A 15,476-nucleotide genomic window follows, 5' to 3' on the forward strand; every position below is an offset into this window, starting at 1 on the left:
GACAATAAAAGTAAGATTTACTGCGGCAAGTGAATAATAAAAAAGGAATTAGCCGAAAACAAAGAAAAAGATGCTTACATGGCAACCTTCCGTGTTAATCAAAGCCTCCCGGACAGGCTGGACGATCAATATTTGACTTCAAGATGAAATACAGCAGAGCTTCCGTGGTAGTGGATGGGGGGGGTGGTGGAGGGGGGAGGCTCTGGATAAAAAGGCATCTGGGCAGTGTCAACGGAAAGGGGCAAATGCAAAAATCCATATTGTCCTTTGGTGAGCTCTGAGACAGGGGCTTTCTCTGAGGCTCAGAAATGACGGTATTTTCTGGGCTTGCATCAAAGTTCAACCTGATTGTCTCATCTGCAGAAGAAGGCCATCTGTCTGTATTCCCTGAATCATCTACATAATTGACTTTCAAACAAGCCTCCAAGAAACAAGCATTTATCACCCTAATTGTGGCAGGCTGAGGGTGAGGACCTGCCATTTTATCAAGATAATAGCAAATGACACTCCAGTTCCTTCTCTCTCTTTTCTTCTCCCAGATCTCTTTCAACTTGTACTTACACACAGACGAGATTCTAAAATCCCCCAAATTTCCCAAAAAACCCCAAACCAAACCAAAATGATGGCTGAAGGCAGATGGAAGCCAGTCCCAGGAGCACAAGTGAACAGCTACTTGACAATCCAGACAGGTGAGATTTAGGGGTGGTGGGAGAGGGACCTGGAAAAATCTCTGGTTCAGCTTTGGCTGCCTAGGAATTTGCTTGCTGATACCCTCCATGTCCAGATGAAAATAATAATAACCATTCTGATTTGGAGTCAGAGGACCTGGGATCAAAATGCAGATCTACTTGTGTGACCTTGGATAAGTCATTTCCCTTCCTCTAGGATTCAGTTCCCTTCTCTGTAAAATTAGGGGATTGGACCCTAGTCCCATAGTCACCTATGACCTCAAAGGTCCATTCCAGTGCTAGGACTAGGATCCTTTCATTCATGTTTTTAACCTCTTTAAAGTTTCCTAAGCATCCACGGGTAAGGCACTGGACTTGGATTTTACAACAGCTGTGGACATGGGGAATATAAGGATTATTAAGCCCATTTGACAGATTCAGCAAGCATTTTTTTTTAGTATCCACCATATGCCAAGTACTGGGCTGGATGCTGGGGATACAGACAAAATCCAAACCATCCCTTCTCTCAAGAATCCTCCTGGGGAATATGAGATATGAATGTAAGTAAATGGCAGGGTAATTCGAGGAGGAAGAGAGCCCTAGAAAAGGTGGGTTGGGAGGTTGAGGATCAGGAAAGACTTCCTAGAGAAGGGGGCAGCTGAGCTGAATCTTGAAGGCATCTAGGGAATTTTGGTGGTAGGGATGAGGAGGGAGTACATCAAAGGCATGAGGCAAAGTCTGTGCAAAGGTTCAGAGGAAGACGATGGCATGTTGAGTTTGGGCAACGGCTGGCAGGCCAGTTTGTCAGTAACATGGACTAGGAGAAGGAATGTAATCTAAAATGTCTGGAGAAGTAGTTGGGAATATTTTAAGTTCCTGACTGAAGAGATCGTTTTTTATGCCAGAACCAGATGGGAGGCGTTGAAAATCCTTGAGCAGGGGAGTGCCCTAATTACATTGCTGACATTGATATAGCACTGAAAGGTCTGACAAGTGCTTTGCACACATCTTCTCATGTGCTCCTCACAACAGTCCTGAAAGATCAGGCCTTTAAGAGGAAACTTGGGCTGAGAGGGATTTAAATGACTTGCTGATGGTTGCAGAGCTTGTATCTCAGGTGGGGTTTTGGACTTAGGTCTTCTTGACTTCGAGGTCAGCTGTGATGGCATGCTGCTTGGGCCTTGAAATGAACTTGGTAAGCGTGTGGAGGGTGGCATGGATAAGGGCAAAGACTGGAAAAAGGAGACTAGTTAAGAGACTATTAAAGTAATCCAAGCAAGTGGGGATGAAGGAAAGGTCTGGTTGTGGAAGTGGAGAAGTGAGGGAGATGTTGTGAATGGAGAACTGATGAGAGCTGATGAGACTTGGCAATCAAGTGATGTGGAGGGTGAGGGGTTGGAGAGGCACAAGGATGACTCTGAGGCTGGTCATTTAGGTGCCTGGAAGGATGGTGGTGCCCGCCCTCAGCAGAAAGAGCCACTTCGGAAGAGGGGCAGGTTTAGATTGGGAAGATAATGAGCTCTGTCTTGAACATGTGGAGTCAAGTTGGTGACCACTTATTAAGAACTTGCTAGCTGTGTTACCCACTGGAGAAACAAAGTTGAGTTGGAGATGCTTACGGCACATCAAGGTAGAAACATCCAGAAATCAGGTGGTAGGAAATGTGGCATGGTGGACAGGGCACTGCACTAAGCCTGGTTTCAAATCCTGCCTCAGACTTTACTAGTTGTATGACCCTGGACAAGTCCCTCTACCAAAGGAGCTGTCTTAATCACAGGACCAAGGTTCAAATCCTGCCTTTCTCATGCTGTATGACTCTGAGTAAGTCATTTAACTCTTTCAGCATTTGTTTCCTCATCGGTAAAAATGAGAAGTTTGGAATCAATGTCCTCTAAGGTTCCATCATACACCAAATCTGATCCATTGTGGGGTGGAGGAGAATGGGGATAAAGTGGTGGTACAGAAATAGACATGTGTTGAATATTGATGGCTTTTTCTCGGCATTTAGATGTGAAAGGAGGAGGGATCTGGGATGATAGCTTAAGGGGTTGGTACTGGGAGATGGGCATATTTGGAGGCCGCGGGACAGGAGGCAGTGGAGAAGGTGAAATGGGGCAAGTGAGGCCCATGGAGCCTGTTTAAAGTCTCCCAGTTTGTAAGCAGGAAAGGTGAGATTCCAACCTAGGTGTTTTTGGCTTTGGGTCCAAGGTTCTTTCCATATTGCCACTTGGGTCTTCCTGCAAGATGATGTAGAAAGGGAGGCTTTTTGAAGGTGTCTTAGTGGGACCCCTGCTCCCTCCCACACACACCAGCTCTCTGTTCCAAGGAGTCAGAGCATGTTGCTGGACAGCTGGTCTCCACAGGGACTCATCAGGCCAGTTACCATTCTACTCTACTCCCCAGCATGCCTGAGTAAGCATATTAGCTGGGAGATCTTTACTGTTAGTCGGTTATCAAGGGTGACTCTGCTTTGGAAAAAAATCCTCTTATATATATTTTTTAAAAACTGCAAATGTCATTCTTTTTCTCCCGGAGCACTATGATGTGTTTCTAAGCCTGGATAGCTTTTAGTTTCCCCTCATCATTGCTGCTAAAGACCTCATCCCGACCACCATGTGCAGCAAGGAAGCCTAATGAGCAAGTTCCGGAGTCGTGCTTCAGCTGTTTCTTCTCTATTCACAGGTAACTTTTTTCCAGGAAAATCCATTTACCTTGAGGATGAAGAATTGAGAGTATGTTTGCATTTCAGAAGGGAAAGTGGTATCTGAATCCCTCTGATATGGTTAAGCTCCATACACCTTCTGTTTGCTAGCAGGAAGGGGGCTTAGTACTGAACCCTTCATTAATTAAGGGTAACTAATCGAGATAGATTTTTTTGGCTAAACGAATAAACAGTATCATGACAAGAAGAGCATAGATTTATGCTATTTATTTTTTGAATCTATTTTTAATTGGAGAGAGACTATGGTATAGTCCAGGGGTGTGGGACCTGCAGCCTCGAGCCCACAGGTGGCCTTCTAGGTCCTCAAGTGCAGTCTTTTGACTGAGTCCAAGTTTTACAGAACAAATCCTTTTATTAAGTGGATGTGTTCTGTGAAGTTTGGATTCAGTCAAAGGGCCACACTTGAGGACCTAGGGGGGCACATGTGGCCTTGAGGCTGCAGGTTCCCCACCCCTGATGTAGACCTTACCTCTTGGGTGAAAGTCATGTAGTGATAAGTCTAGTTTGTAGTTTCTGTATATAGGAAGCAACAGAGGTATTTCCTCCTAATAGAAATCTGCATACTAGAGAAAATATTCTTGCTTGGATGGGGGCACTCCCAAAAAAGCATTTCAGATGGAGATATAGGAAATTCCCCGTTGGTATAATGTTCAGATAGAACAAAACCAGAGGAACTTCACCAGGTCACTTTAGATGGATTTTAGCACATAACTAGTGGCTATAAGCTAGGGAAGTAGAAAACAAGCATGCTGTGTGACCTTGGGCAAGTATTTTCTCCTCCTCTGGGCCTCAGTTTTCTCCTCTGTAAAATGGGGAGAGGGGGCTGGGCTAGATAGCCTCCAAGGTGCTTTTCAATTCTAGCTCTAGGAAACTTCCTAGCAATTGGAACTTTTCTAAAGTTGGATGAGTTAATTCGGGAGAGAGAAGGTTCCCTTTTCTGGAAGGGGGAAGGAATTCCCCCCCCCACCCACTGGTTGGGGATGTTGTTGGGAGGAAGTGTCTGTCCAGATTTATTTGGATTACATGGTCTTTGAGGTTCTTTCCCACTGTGAGATATTATGATTATATGAATATTTGAAAATGTCCAACCTGTGAGATTAAAAAAAGTTTTACCAATGCTTTTTCTTCAATATTCCTGACCCTTCCTAATGACTTACCCATGACCTACCATAGATACTCTCTCCCAACAAAAAAATAAAGTTAATCAAATCTAATCCATACATTGACTATGTGTGACAGTGTATACCTCATTCAGTGCCCATAGACCACCACCTTTCTTTTGAGAGGTATAATCTGTGAGATTGATAGAAGGGAGGCCAGTTGACCAGTGCCTCCCATCACTTGCCCCTCACTGGCCCAGTTCGAGATGGGATCCTCTGGTGGCTGGCCTGCAAGCCCATTATGTATGTCTTTGGCATCCTTCGAGAGTTCCTAAGACAAGCTCAGCACCTAATAAATACTTGCGAAGCAAACTGAGCTAGAAATGAATGCAAAAGGGTTTTCAAATGGTCAGAAATGTTAGTAAATAAGGCTGCTGCTCTGCAGCAGCGCCTTCCCTGGGAGAAGCAAGTGAGGGACATGAAGAATAGTCTCCTTTTTAAGGCTATTATGAACATATCCTCCTCATGAGTGGCCCGCCTCGCAGCTCTATAAAACCTGCTATAACTGCTGTTTTATGACTTACACCTGGTCATAACCCAGAGGATTGATTGGGTCGCCCATCCTACAAGGAAGGCAGTCAGAGCTTCCAAATATACAGCTTCCCAATAGATTTTCAGGAGGCGAGCCAGAACGGCAGCTCTATGATTCATGCTGGCGAATGTGGTCAGCGCCCAAGTCTGTAAATAACATGGCTGTTTGCTGGTGCTCGTATCCAGCCCTTCCTGGATATTCCATGTCCTTATTAGGCCTCAGAATGAGTTATAGGAAGGAGTGGTATCTTACCCACTAATTGTTTTCAGTTAAAATCCTATGGGGGGGTGTAAATAATCTCTCTTATTCTCATCCATTCTCTCCTCCCCACTCCACAAATGTGCTGCCCCCCAGATTCAGGAAGTTTATGTTAATTTTACCCAATATTTACAAGACAGGCATAAGCCAGTGACAGCTTTATAGGGCCAATAAACCAGGTTTTTAGAAACAAGATGCTCTAGCCTTCTCTTGACTCTGAAATCCAATGCAAAGAAATGCTCTCTGGTGCGGGGGAATGGTAAATGCTGATTTGTCGCAGGGCCCTGGAAATGTGAGAGGAAAGACCGACTTCCATATGTCTCCATGGCATTTGAGGAGAAATAATATCAAGGCCTGTTAATGTTGCTCGATCTTGGGTTCCGGCTAATATTGTCGGTAATTCACTCTGGCTGACAGTCTCAGAGAGAAATCATAACACTGGGGGCCCGCCAGAATATAATCCCATAAAATAATCACCTACAGGACCTCAGAACAGATCCTCCATATATCAATTTGATCTAGCCAATGGGACTCCTTGCCAGCTAAATGCTGAATTTAATTTTGTACATCACATTTCTTTGGAAAGATTTAGTGCTTTAATTATATTTTTATGTGTCAGCAACCTGTAAACGTAAATCCTCTTTTTGTTTTTCTTTCTCTTTAAGGACCTGGTAGGCAAAATCATCATAAGAAGACCAAGCCAAGTGTTGTATATGATTCTTCAGGTCATGTCTCTGATGGAGGGAAGAATGAGTCTTCCGTGTTTGTGACCGAAGAAACTCTTTGGTTGTATCTCCGTTCTGTTTAAACAACCTGGTGAACAGCAGCTAACCCATTTTGACAATTTTGGACTGGGTCTGTATGGCATCAAAGTAGTTGTTCAATTGATTTTTTTCACCAAATCAACTGAATTGTTCAGTGTTGTTTAGATGTTATCGATAACACCCATCACTGACTACCATCTTTTTCTTCTTGGCCTTGGATTGTGATTTCTTTGGTATAGGGAACTCCCTTTAACTGAACAGCCTCAATCTATGTGTGATATCTAGTTCTTGAAAATTGCCTGAGGCCCTGGGAGGTTGAGTCAGCCCAATGATCATATAACTGGTAACATGAGGGGCAGTATTTGAACTCAGGTCTTTCTGATCCTGATGCTGGCCCTATGCAACTGACTCTACTAACGTCCATATTGGGAGAGGAAAAAAAAATAGCCAGGTCATTCATTAGGAACCAGTTTATTGACTTCCATGGTGAAGGTTAATCATTGGCTTGCTTTCAGTAAGCTGCATTCCCTTCACTAAAACCATCGAAGTCAGTAAATGAAAAGGTATTTGGTTTTCCACAAGAATGTATGAAATTCATACCTCATGACACCTCTTTGATACAACTACAGCAACTCTTGCTCAGACTACTCCTAGAGTAGTCAAACTAATGCACCCTTTGTAAGAGAAGTATAAAAGCAGCCTGTTCTGTGAATTTGCTCATTGTCTTTCCCTGCTGCTTGAAGGAAAGGGTCCAGTCCAAGAGTGGGGAACCTGCAGCCTTGAGGCCATGCGTGACCCTCTAGGTCCTCAAGTGTGGCCCTTTGACTGAATCCAAACTTCACAGAGCAAATCTCCTTAATAAAAGGATCTGTTCTGTAAAACTTGGACTCGGTCAAAGAGCTGTCTTTGAGTACCCAGAGGGCCAGAGGTGGCCTCGAGGCTGAGGTTCCCCAACCCTGGTCCAGTCTGATGTCTTGGAAATAGCCATGGATTTGTCATCAAAGGACTTGCCTCTGCCACTTATTAGGGGTGTGCATGTGTATGTGTCTGTGTGTATACATTTGGGCAAATTAGAAAATCTCTGAGCTTCAGTTTCTTTTTCTGTTAAATGGAAAATCTCTGAGCTTTAGTCTCTTTGTTAAATGAGGGAAGCAGTTTCCACGTGGTATTGTGAGGAACATACTTTGTAAACCTTAAGGAGATTTAGAAATGTGATTTACTACGGTTGTGGGATGTTAGGTTGCTTCACTTAGTGCTTATTGAGTTCACTCACCTTTGTTTCCTTTTCTGTAACATAGGCTGGAGTAGATGGTCTCTGAGGTCCCTTCCAACTTAAAAAATTGTGTGATCCTATGAAGAGGAGAAGTGTCAGTAAGTTTTGGGGTTTGGGAACCAGGGTCCTGGAGCCTGGTAGGGCTAGGTGCCCAATTGTCAATAGGTAAAGACCAATCTTGGTCAGGCAGTATATTGTAAGAGACCAAAGAGATCATCTGGTCCAACCTATTCTTGAATAGCGAGCTTCCTAAAATTGTGCCGCTCTCTGGTTGACTGGTGAATTGAGCTGGCTGTCTTAGCTTTCCACTGTCTACTGAGGGAAGCTGGTACAATGAAGTTAGATATCTGTTGAGCTGAATTCATATCAAGGGGGGTTGTCTGCATGGTGGGTTGGAGTGGGTATGGGGGTGGGAATAGGCGGAGGTCTCTAAGCCTTTGGAGAGATGAGAGTTTGACTCATTAGATTTGGTAGAACCAATAAGGTAGAGTTAAAAGATCACTAGACGTGGAATCAGGAGACCTGAGTTTGAGTCTTAGCTCGCAAGCCCCGTTACCCTGAGTAAGTCATTTCCTTCCTTGAAGCCTCAATTTCCTTAACAGGGTGATAGTGCTTATATTACTGACCTCACAGGTTTGTGGTCAAATTCAAACTTTACCAAGTTCAAAGTCCTCTACAAGCTGCCCCTGCTGTATCTTTTCTGTCTATTTTCCTATTAGTCCCCCGACACAAGCTTCTCTATGCCCAAAGTGGATGGCCCTCTTGTGCTCTCCTCCCTCCAGGCCTTTGTTCCTGCTGTTCCTTGTGCCTGGAATGCTCTCTCTTCCCCTCTTCACTGATTGAATTCATAGCTGTCCTTTTAAAGTCCAAACTCTCCAGGAAGTCTTTGATCCCTCTGGGCATGGGGGAAGTGATGACCTTCCCCCTCAGCCCTCACAAAGTACTTTCTTCTGACCCTCTCTAAGGCACTTTTTTTCTTTTTCTTTTTTTCGGCCAGGCACTTGGGGTTAAGTGACTTGCCCAGGGTCACACAGCTAGTAGGTGTCAAGTCTCTGATCTGAGCCTGGATTTGAACTTAGGTCCTCCTGACTCCAGGGCTGGTGTTCTATCCACTGTACCACCTAGCTGTGCACACTTTTTTTTTTCGATTTTATTTTCAGTTCCAAATTCTCTCCCTCCCTGTGCTTCCTCCTTCATCGATAAAGCAAGAAATACGATGCCCATTACACATACAAAGTCATGCAAAACATATTTCCTCATTAACCATGTTCTGGGGGAAAAAGGAAAGGAAAAAATACGCTTCATTCTTCACTCTAGGCCCATCAGTTTCCTATCTGGAAGTAGCTAGCATTTTTCGTCATGAGTCCCTTGGTCTATGATATTGGGCATTGTGCTGATCTGTGCTGGGATCCTAGCTCCATGATAGCAGAGCTAAGTTACTGCCAAGCATGGTATTTTGCATGCAGTAGTTTCTTAATATTTGTTAGAAAAATGAATGAATCTTCAAGAATTCTCTGATTCTTTTTTATATTCTTTGCTATGTGTTGCAGCCTGCTCCCACCCCATCATGCATCTCCCCATTGCCTTCTGAGTGGCATACATGTGTTTAATTCTTAAATGGCTGTTACTCAGCCATACATTCACTTCAGTGAGATAGATGAGATGGGTCCTTGGTTCTGGGAGAAGTTTAAGCTTAGCTGAGACCTTGGTCCTGGCTCTGACCCTTACTGAATCTGACTTCAGTCCTCTGGTGATGGGTAGATTTCTGGCTGGTCTTGGTCTTTCTCACTGTTTTCAGTAAACCTGACTGGCTCCTTTCTTACAGTCAGTCAGCAAGCATTTGTCAAGTGCTTGCTACATGCCAGGCACTGTGCTAAGCATTGGGATTATAAATACAAGCAAAAAGACAGTCCCTGCCCTCAAGAAGCTTACATTCTAATAGGGGAGAAGATAACACCTAGAAGGAAGTGGGGGGAAAAGGGGAAGAAAAGGTACCTGGGCAGGGATCATGATGGAAAAGTCCAGAGAGCAATCTGGTAAGAAATGGAGAGATGGATGGCATGAGTGCCCTCCTTAAATGGAAGTCCGGGAAGGAGCCAGCCAATCGGGGGAGGGGCCTCAGGGTACTCGGTAGTTGGTGCTTCTGAGATCTGAATTCCAGGATGAGGAAGCTTCTGGGGCCTCTTGGAGGAGTCCAGAGGAGGGCAGCCAGGTGAGAAAGGGAGAGATGGTGGTCCTGGGCATATTTGTAAAATGGAACATTCTACAACCTGCTCCTTTTGAGTTAGAGGACTGTGAAGTGAAGTGGTTGGACTAGAGGCTTCCAACTCTGGATCTAACATCTTATGATTCCCCCTCTTCAACACCTCATTTTGGGGTCCCAACCCTACTCTGTCTCCTGGATGAGATTCATGGTAACTGTCCCAAAACTCTTTGTGGATCCAGCATCCTGTACTTTGACAGTTGGCTCAGTATATCTCATTAACTGCCCCACACATGTCCCTGACTCTGAGGTGTTCCCTTGCCATGTAGCTTAACCCACGCTGTGCTGGGAGTACTTGCTTGGCAAAGACATGGTAGTCCAACAACCAACTTCTTCCTGACCTGCCTCCAACTGGTAGATCGTACCCAGGTTGCTTAGCAGAATAGGCCCCATCTGTGTAGTAGGGTTAACAGCTGTGCTTGCTGACATATCCTGATCAACTCCCAAATGGCCCTAGCACCCATTCTCCTCATCATTTGCCCTGGTGACATTGTACAGGAAATGAGTTTCAATCAGTCCTTTTCAGTCGTGCCTGACTCTTTGTGACCCCATTTAGGGTATTCTTGGCAAAGATACTGGAGTGGTTTGCCATTTCCTTCTCCAGCTCATTTTACAGATGAGGAAACTGAGGCAGAGTAAAGTGACTTGCCCAGAGTCATACATCTGAGGCCAGGTTTGAATTTAAGAAGATGAGTCTTCCTCATTCCAAGCCCAGAACTCTATCCACTGCAGCACCTATCTACTCCATCCACCTAGTTGCCCCCAAAATGGGTTCACTTAGAGGGAATGAAGATTGTCTTTTCTTAACTAGGGAAATTTTCTACTAATCTAAAATCCTTCATTTCTCACAGCCAGCTACTCACTGAGATAACTTTTTATTAGAAGATCTCTCTCCCTGAGAGCAGGGAAGAAGTCTTTGGGTAGTTGTGGGAAAGATTTGAATTTTGACCTTGTCCCAGAGCAGAACCCCCTGTGCATCGTGTGAATAGTAAATGTGTCTAGGGTGGGTATTGTGGGCTGACTGGAACATGAATGTCTGCTTTCTTAACTGGAGGGTAGGCCCTGGGAGGGTGACCTTTCACTTACAAATGAGCATTGCTATTTCTGCAAGCTCGTGGGGATAGCTGCAAATGCTTATGTGCTCAGCTGATGTTTGCATATCGGAATCTATTACTGGCGGAGACCCACAGGATGCAGTGTGGGAAATGTAATTTGTCATGATTTTTCTCATTTCAGAGTCAGCATTCTCCTCCATGGATTATTCTTCTTTAAGAGGTAGCCAGGAGTACCAGAAAGTCAGGAAACTAGAGTTCCAAATCTTGTCTTGTGTGACCTTGAATGCATCATTTTACTGTCTGGACCTCAGTCTGTCATCTATAAAATGGGGTAATAATATCTGCCTGACCTGCCTCACAGAGGAGTCATGAGAGTCAAATGAGATGTAGTTTCTACTCTAGGTTGTGTTCCCACCTCCCCTCCCAAGTCACAGTTGTAGGTAAGATCCCACAGAGAGATGACCACTTCAGGTGCGAGGTACTTTTTAGGTCCCCGTTGGCTTGCAAGGCCATCCTGATGGGTTTATCTTTTAATAGATATAATATAAAATTAGCATATATATATATATATACACACACACATATATATACTATATATGTGTGTATATATATATATATATATATATATATCTATATACACACACATACATATATATGCTAAGAGGTACTGTGGATAGAGCACTGCGCCTGGAGTCAGGATGACTCATCTTCATGAGTTCAAATCTGGCCTCAGACACTTACTAGTTGTGTGACCCTGGGCAAGTCACTTCACTCTGTTTGCCTCAGTTTCCTCATCTGTAAAATGAGCTGGAGAAGGAAATGGCAAACCACTCCAGGATCTTTGTCAAGAAAACCCCAGTTGGGGTCATGAAGAGTTGAACATGACTGAAAATAACTGAAAACATCAACTATATACACAATATCCATATTTAGCATTTAATGAAATGATGTAGTAAAGATAGTAGCAAAAAAATCTTTCCCATGAACCTGTGGTGTGTTCTCTCACAGGTAAATCTATCAATAGCAGGGAGAGAGTAGCTACATATAGAATTCATGCATTCGGGAAATGCAGTGCTTCTGGCCAGTGCATGCTTAGGTACAATAGCAGACAGGGAAGGTTGGAGGAGGCTGTATCTGGGACCCCTTCCCCAGTCCCAACATCATGGCTTCAGAGATCTACAGCTGAAAGGCACTTCAGAGACCATCTAGTCCAATCGCCTCATGTTACATAAGGGGAAACTGAGGCACAGGGTGGTTGAATGACTTGTCCAATCCAGAATTGGGATTTGAACTTAGAATTTTTTTTCCACCGTACTCTGGTGCTTATCTTGGCTCTCCCTCTCCTGAATGGTTGTCCCGTTATATGGGAGGGTAGGGATAGGGGATGGGAGGAGTACCTGGATGGGAGGAGAGCTTTGGGGGCTGTGCTAGCATATGCTAGTGTGGATAATAATAAAAGCTTTCATTTTTATGTGTTTTGAGGTTTACGAAGCATGTTCCTATACATGATCCCATTTGAGCACCCCAACCACCCTGTGGCTATTATTTCCTTATCATGTATGGGGAAACAGGCTTAGAGTGGTAGTTCACGCTGCTAGGAAGTGCTGGAGGCACAGTTCAAAGCCAGGAACTACTGTGCCATGCTGTACTGAGATACAGCTGAACTTGATTCCAAAGAAGAGGGCCAAAACCTGATCCATACCTACTTGTGTCCAGGTACCTGCTGGTGGCTGCCCCCAAATGGACCTCCTTGATCTGCACAGACTACCTTGATGGGCTTCTGGCGTGCAGCTGGATTCCTCTGACACTTCTCCTAGCTGGATAGACACCTTCCTCTTACCTACCATCTAACCTTGTTAAGGTAACCTTTCTCTCTCCTGGCAGGTCTGTCTTGTTGGTTCTCCTAACCATCCGTCATTTGTCTTTCCTGACCTTCCCCCTGCCCTTTAGTCCTGGTACTCCTTATATTGGAGGATAGGATTGGTCCAAGGGGCTGGGGATAATAATGTTAATGGCTGACATTCTTAGAATGGTCTGAGCGCTGAACACTGGGGGTGTTTTTGTCACCAGGCCACTGGATGGAGGACAGGACTCCCAACACTCTCATCTCCTGGTTCTTATCCCAGCATCCTTTGTAGTATATCCTGTTGTCTCCCAAGAGATGTGAAGGTGCCTGAAGGGGAGTACCAAAGGTGAACCAGGTCTTTTAGCTATGGGTGTCCTTCCACTGGCCTATTCTTTATAATAGATGTGAGACTTGATTTAGTTCCGAGTACCACTTGTGAGTTTGCCTCACTCATTATCCCTTATCCTGACATTGATGGAGACATCATAAGGGTTGGGGAGAGGGTGCTGGATTTTTAAGAAGAGACCTGAGTTCATAATCCCAGCTCTACTCATTTCCTTGCTGTGTGACCTTGGGCAAGTCACTTCCCCTTCTCTGAGCCTCAATTTTTTTCCTTCATAAAATGGGGATAATAGGTACGTTATCTGCCTCATAGTGCTGTTGTAAGTCTTATGAAACATGAAGTGCTAAAACTGTGTTCATATACATTATCACATTTGAGCATCCTAAGCCTCTGATGGCTCAGAGGCCATCTAGTCCAATCCCTTCATTTCATACATAGGGAAACTGAGGCCCAGGGAAGCGAAGTGACTTATGCAAGTTCCTACATGGGATCCTAGACCTAAAGTTTGGAGGGATCTCAGAGGCCATCTAGTCTACCTTCCTCATTTCATGGTGTGGGGGGGGCGCATTGAGGCCTAGGGAATGGAAATGACTTATGCAAGGTCACACATTGGATCCTAGACCTGGAATAGGAACAGCCCTCAGAAGCCCCTCTAGTTCAACCCCCTCATTTTACAGATAGGGAAACTGAGTCCCAGGGAGGGGAAGGGACTTGCCCAAGGGATACACATAGTAAGTATCAGAGACAGGACTTGAACCTAGGTTCTCTGATTCTAAATCCAGCACTCTTTCAATTGCATCATTAGAAGACTTGGGCCCAACTCTGGCCACTTCCCAATGTGTGACTCTGACCGGGCCACTTCTCTCTGCGCTATAGTTTTGTTATCTGTAAAAGGGGGGTAATGTTAATTGCAGTCCCTTCCCCCACATGGTTTGGGTTAAATGAGACAATAGCTTTAAAAGGACTTTGTAGACTCTATATGGTTTTGTAAAGTGTAAAACACCCAAGACACGTTAGTGACATGTGAGATCTCAGTCATGGAAAAGTGGGACTCTTCAAAATGGCAGTTACAGTGAAAATGCCTGGTACTTGGAATCTCTGGGGGGAATAGAAAAATGTCTGGGCACAGGTGCTGGTCCTGGAAGCTTCAAAAACAGGTGTCGCAGTGCTGATATTGACTTCATATTTCAGTCCACATACCGATTTCTTGATTGGAAGGCAACAGGCTTAAGTCCAGAATGATTTGATAGAAATTGCATCCAGCTTATTCATTGCATGAAAAAAACGTACCCAGGTGTGTGGTTATTTCTTCACTGATGAGAAATGACATCTTAGTTGGGTGCAAAGGTTCAACTATACCTAGGGGACACCAGGATGGCTATGGTTTTGCGGGGGGGCAGGTCAGCAGGTGAATAAGAAACTGCCCCTACCTTATTGGTGGTGGTTCCTGGGCCATAATTGTTGAACTGATTTTGGTTGATCTCTGAATTTTGACTCGGAAAACTTGGGTTCTAGTTCTAGTCCTGATTTTGTCTCTAAATGACCTGTGTGATCTTGGGAAAGTCTTTTCTCCGTTCCTCTCTGTTTCTCATTTATAGAACGAGGAACTTGGGATTGATGATCTCTAAAGTATCTGACAGGCCTAAAAGTAAAACAAAATTCTGCATTTTCATTAAATTTGGTAAAAAAATTATATGTCAACCAGCATAGTTACCCAGAGTACCCATTTATCAGAAATGGACACAATTTATTTGGCATCTCTGGCATCTTTGGCTTTCCTTGTCTGATCTGTTTTGGCTTCTGCACTTTCCATGATATTAGCCTTCCCCCTTTTCCCTTTGGGTAATTTTGGTTACCATTGGTAAACTCCATTGTTGGTACTTTTGGGAGTTCACACTCCAGAGGCTCAGGTTTGGCAGATGACCGTCTCCTCTGTGGCTCATGCTGAACCTTGGTCTTAGCTCCTGTAGCATCTTCTTTAGCCTTTCTCTTGGGTATGTTGGGGACAGTAGTGAGGATCCCTCATCCTGTGATTCCACTTTGGAATTTGGGGTCCTCCTACAGGACTTTGGCTGAATTCCCTTTGTCCAAGGGAAGAAGACAAAGGGAAACAAGATGGCAGGGGCCATGTTTAGCTTGCTTAGGCAACTAGACAATTTCTAAGGTCCTTTTCAGCTTTAAATCCTATGATCCTATAACCTGTTCAATGCCTCTAGAATCCAACTGATGAAACATTCATTAATGCTTGTTGGGTAGATGCTGCAAAAGGCAGATTTAGGCTTGACCTAAAGAATGAACATATCCAAACGGGCTATCTTGGGTGGGGGTCTTACTCCATCCCCCCTCCAGGGATGTCTTCAAGCAGAGGTTGGATGACCACTTATCTGGTCTACTGTAGTAGAGGTTTGAGGTGTGGACTGGATTAGACGGCTGCTGAGATCCCTTCCATCTTATAAACTCTATGTTCCTACACTAGAAACTTTTTTGTTTTCTTTTTTGATTGATTTTAATTGGTATCTTTTGTTTTTACATCCCCTAGATTTCTTCCTGTATTCTTCTCTCTCTTCCCTTCTAGAGAGCCATTCCTAATTA

The sequence above is a fragment of the Trichosurus vulpecula genome, chromosome X (assembly GCF_011100635.1).
Source record: "Trichosurus vulpecula isolate mTriVul1 chromosome X, mTriVul1.pri, whole genome shotgun sequence".
NCBI classification, from domain to species: domain Eukaryota; kingdom Metazoa; phylum Chordata; class Mammalia; order Diprotodontia; family Phalangeridae; genus Trichosurus; species Trichosurus vulpecula.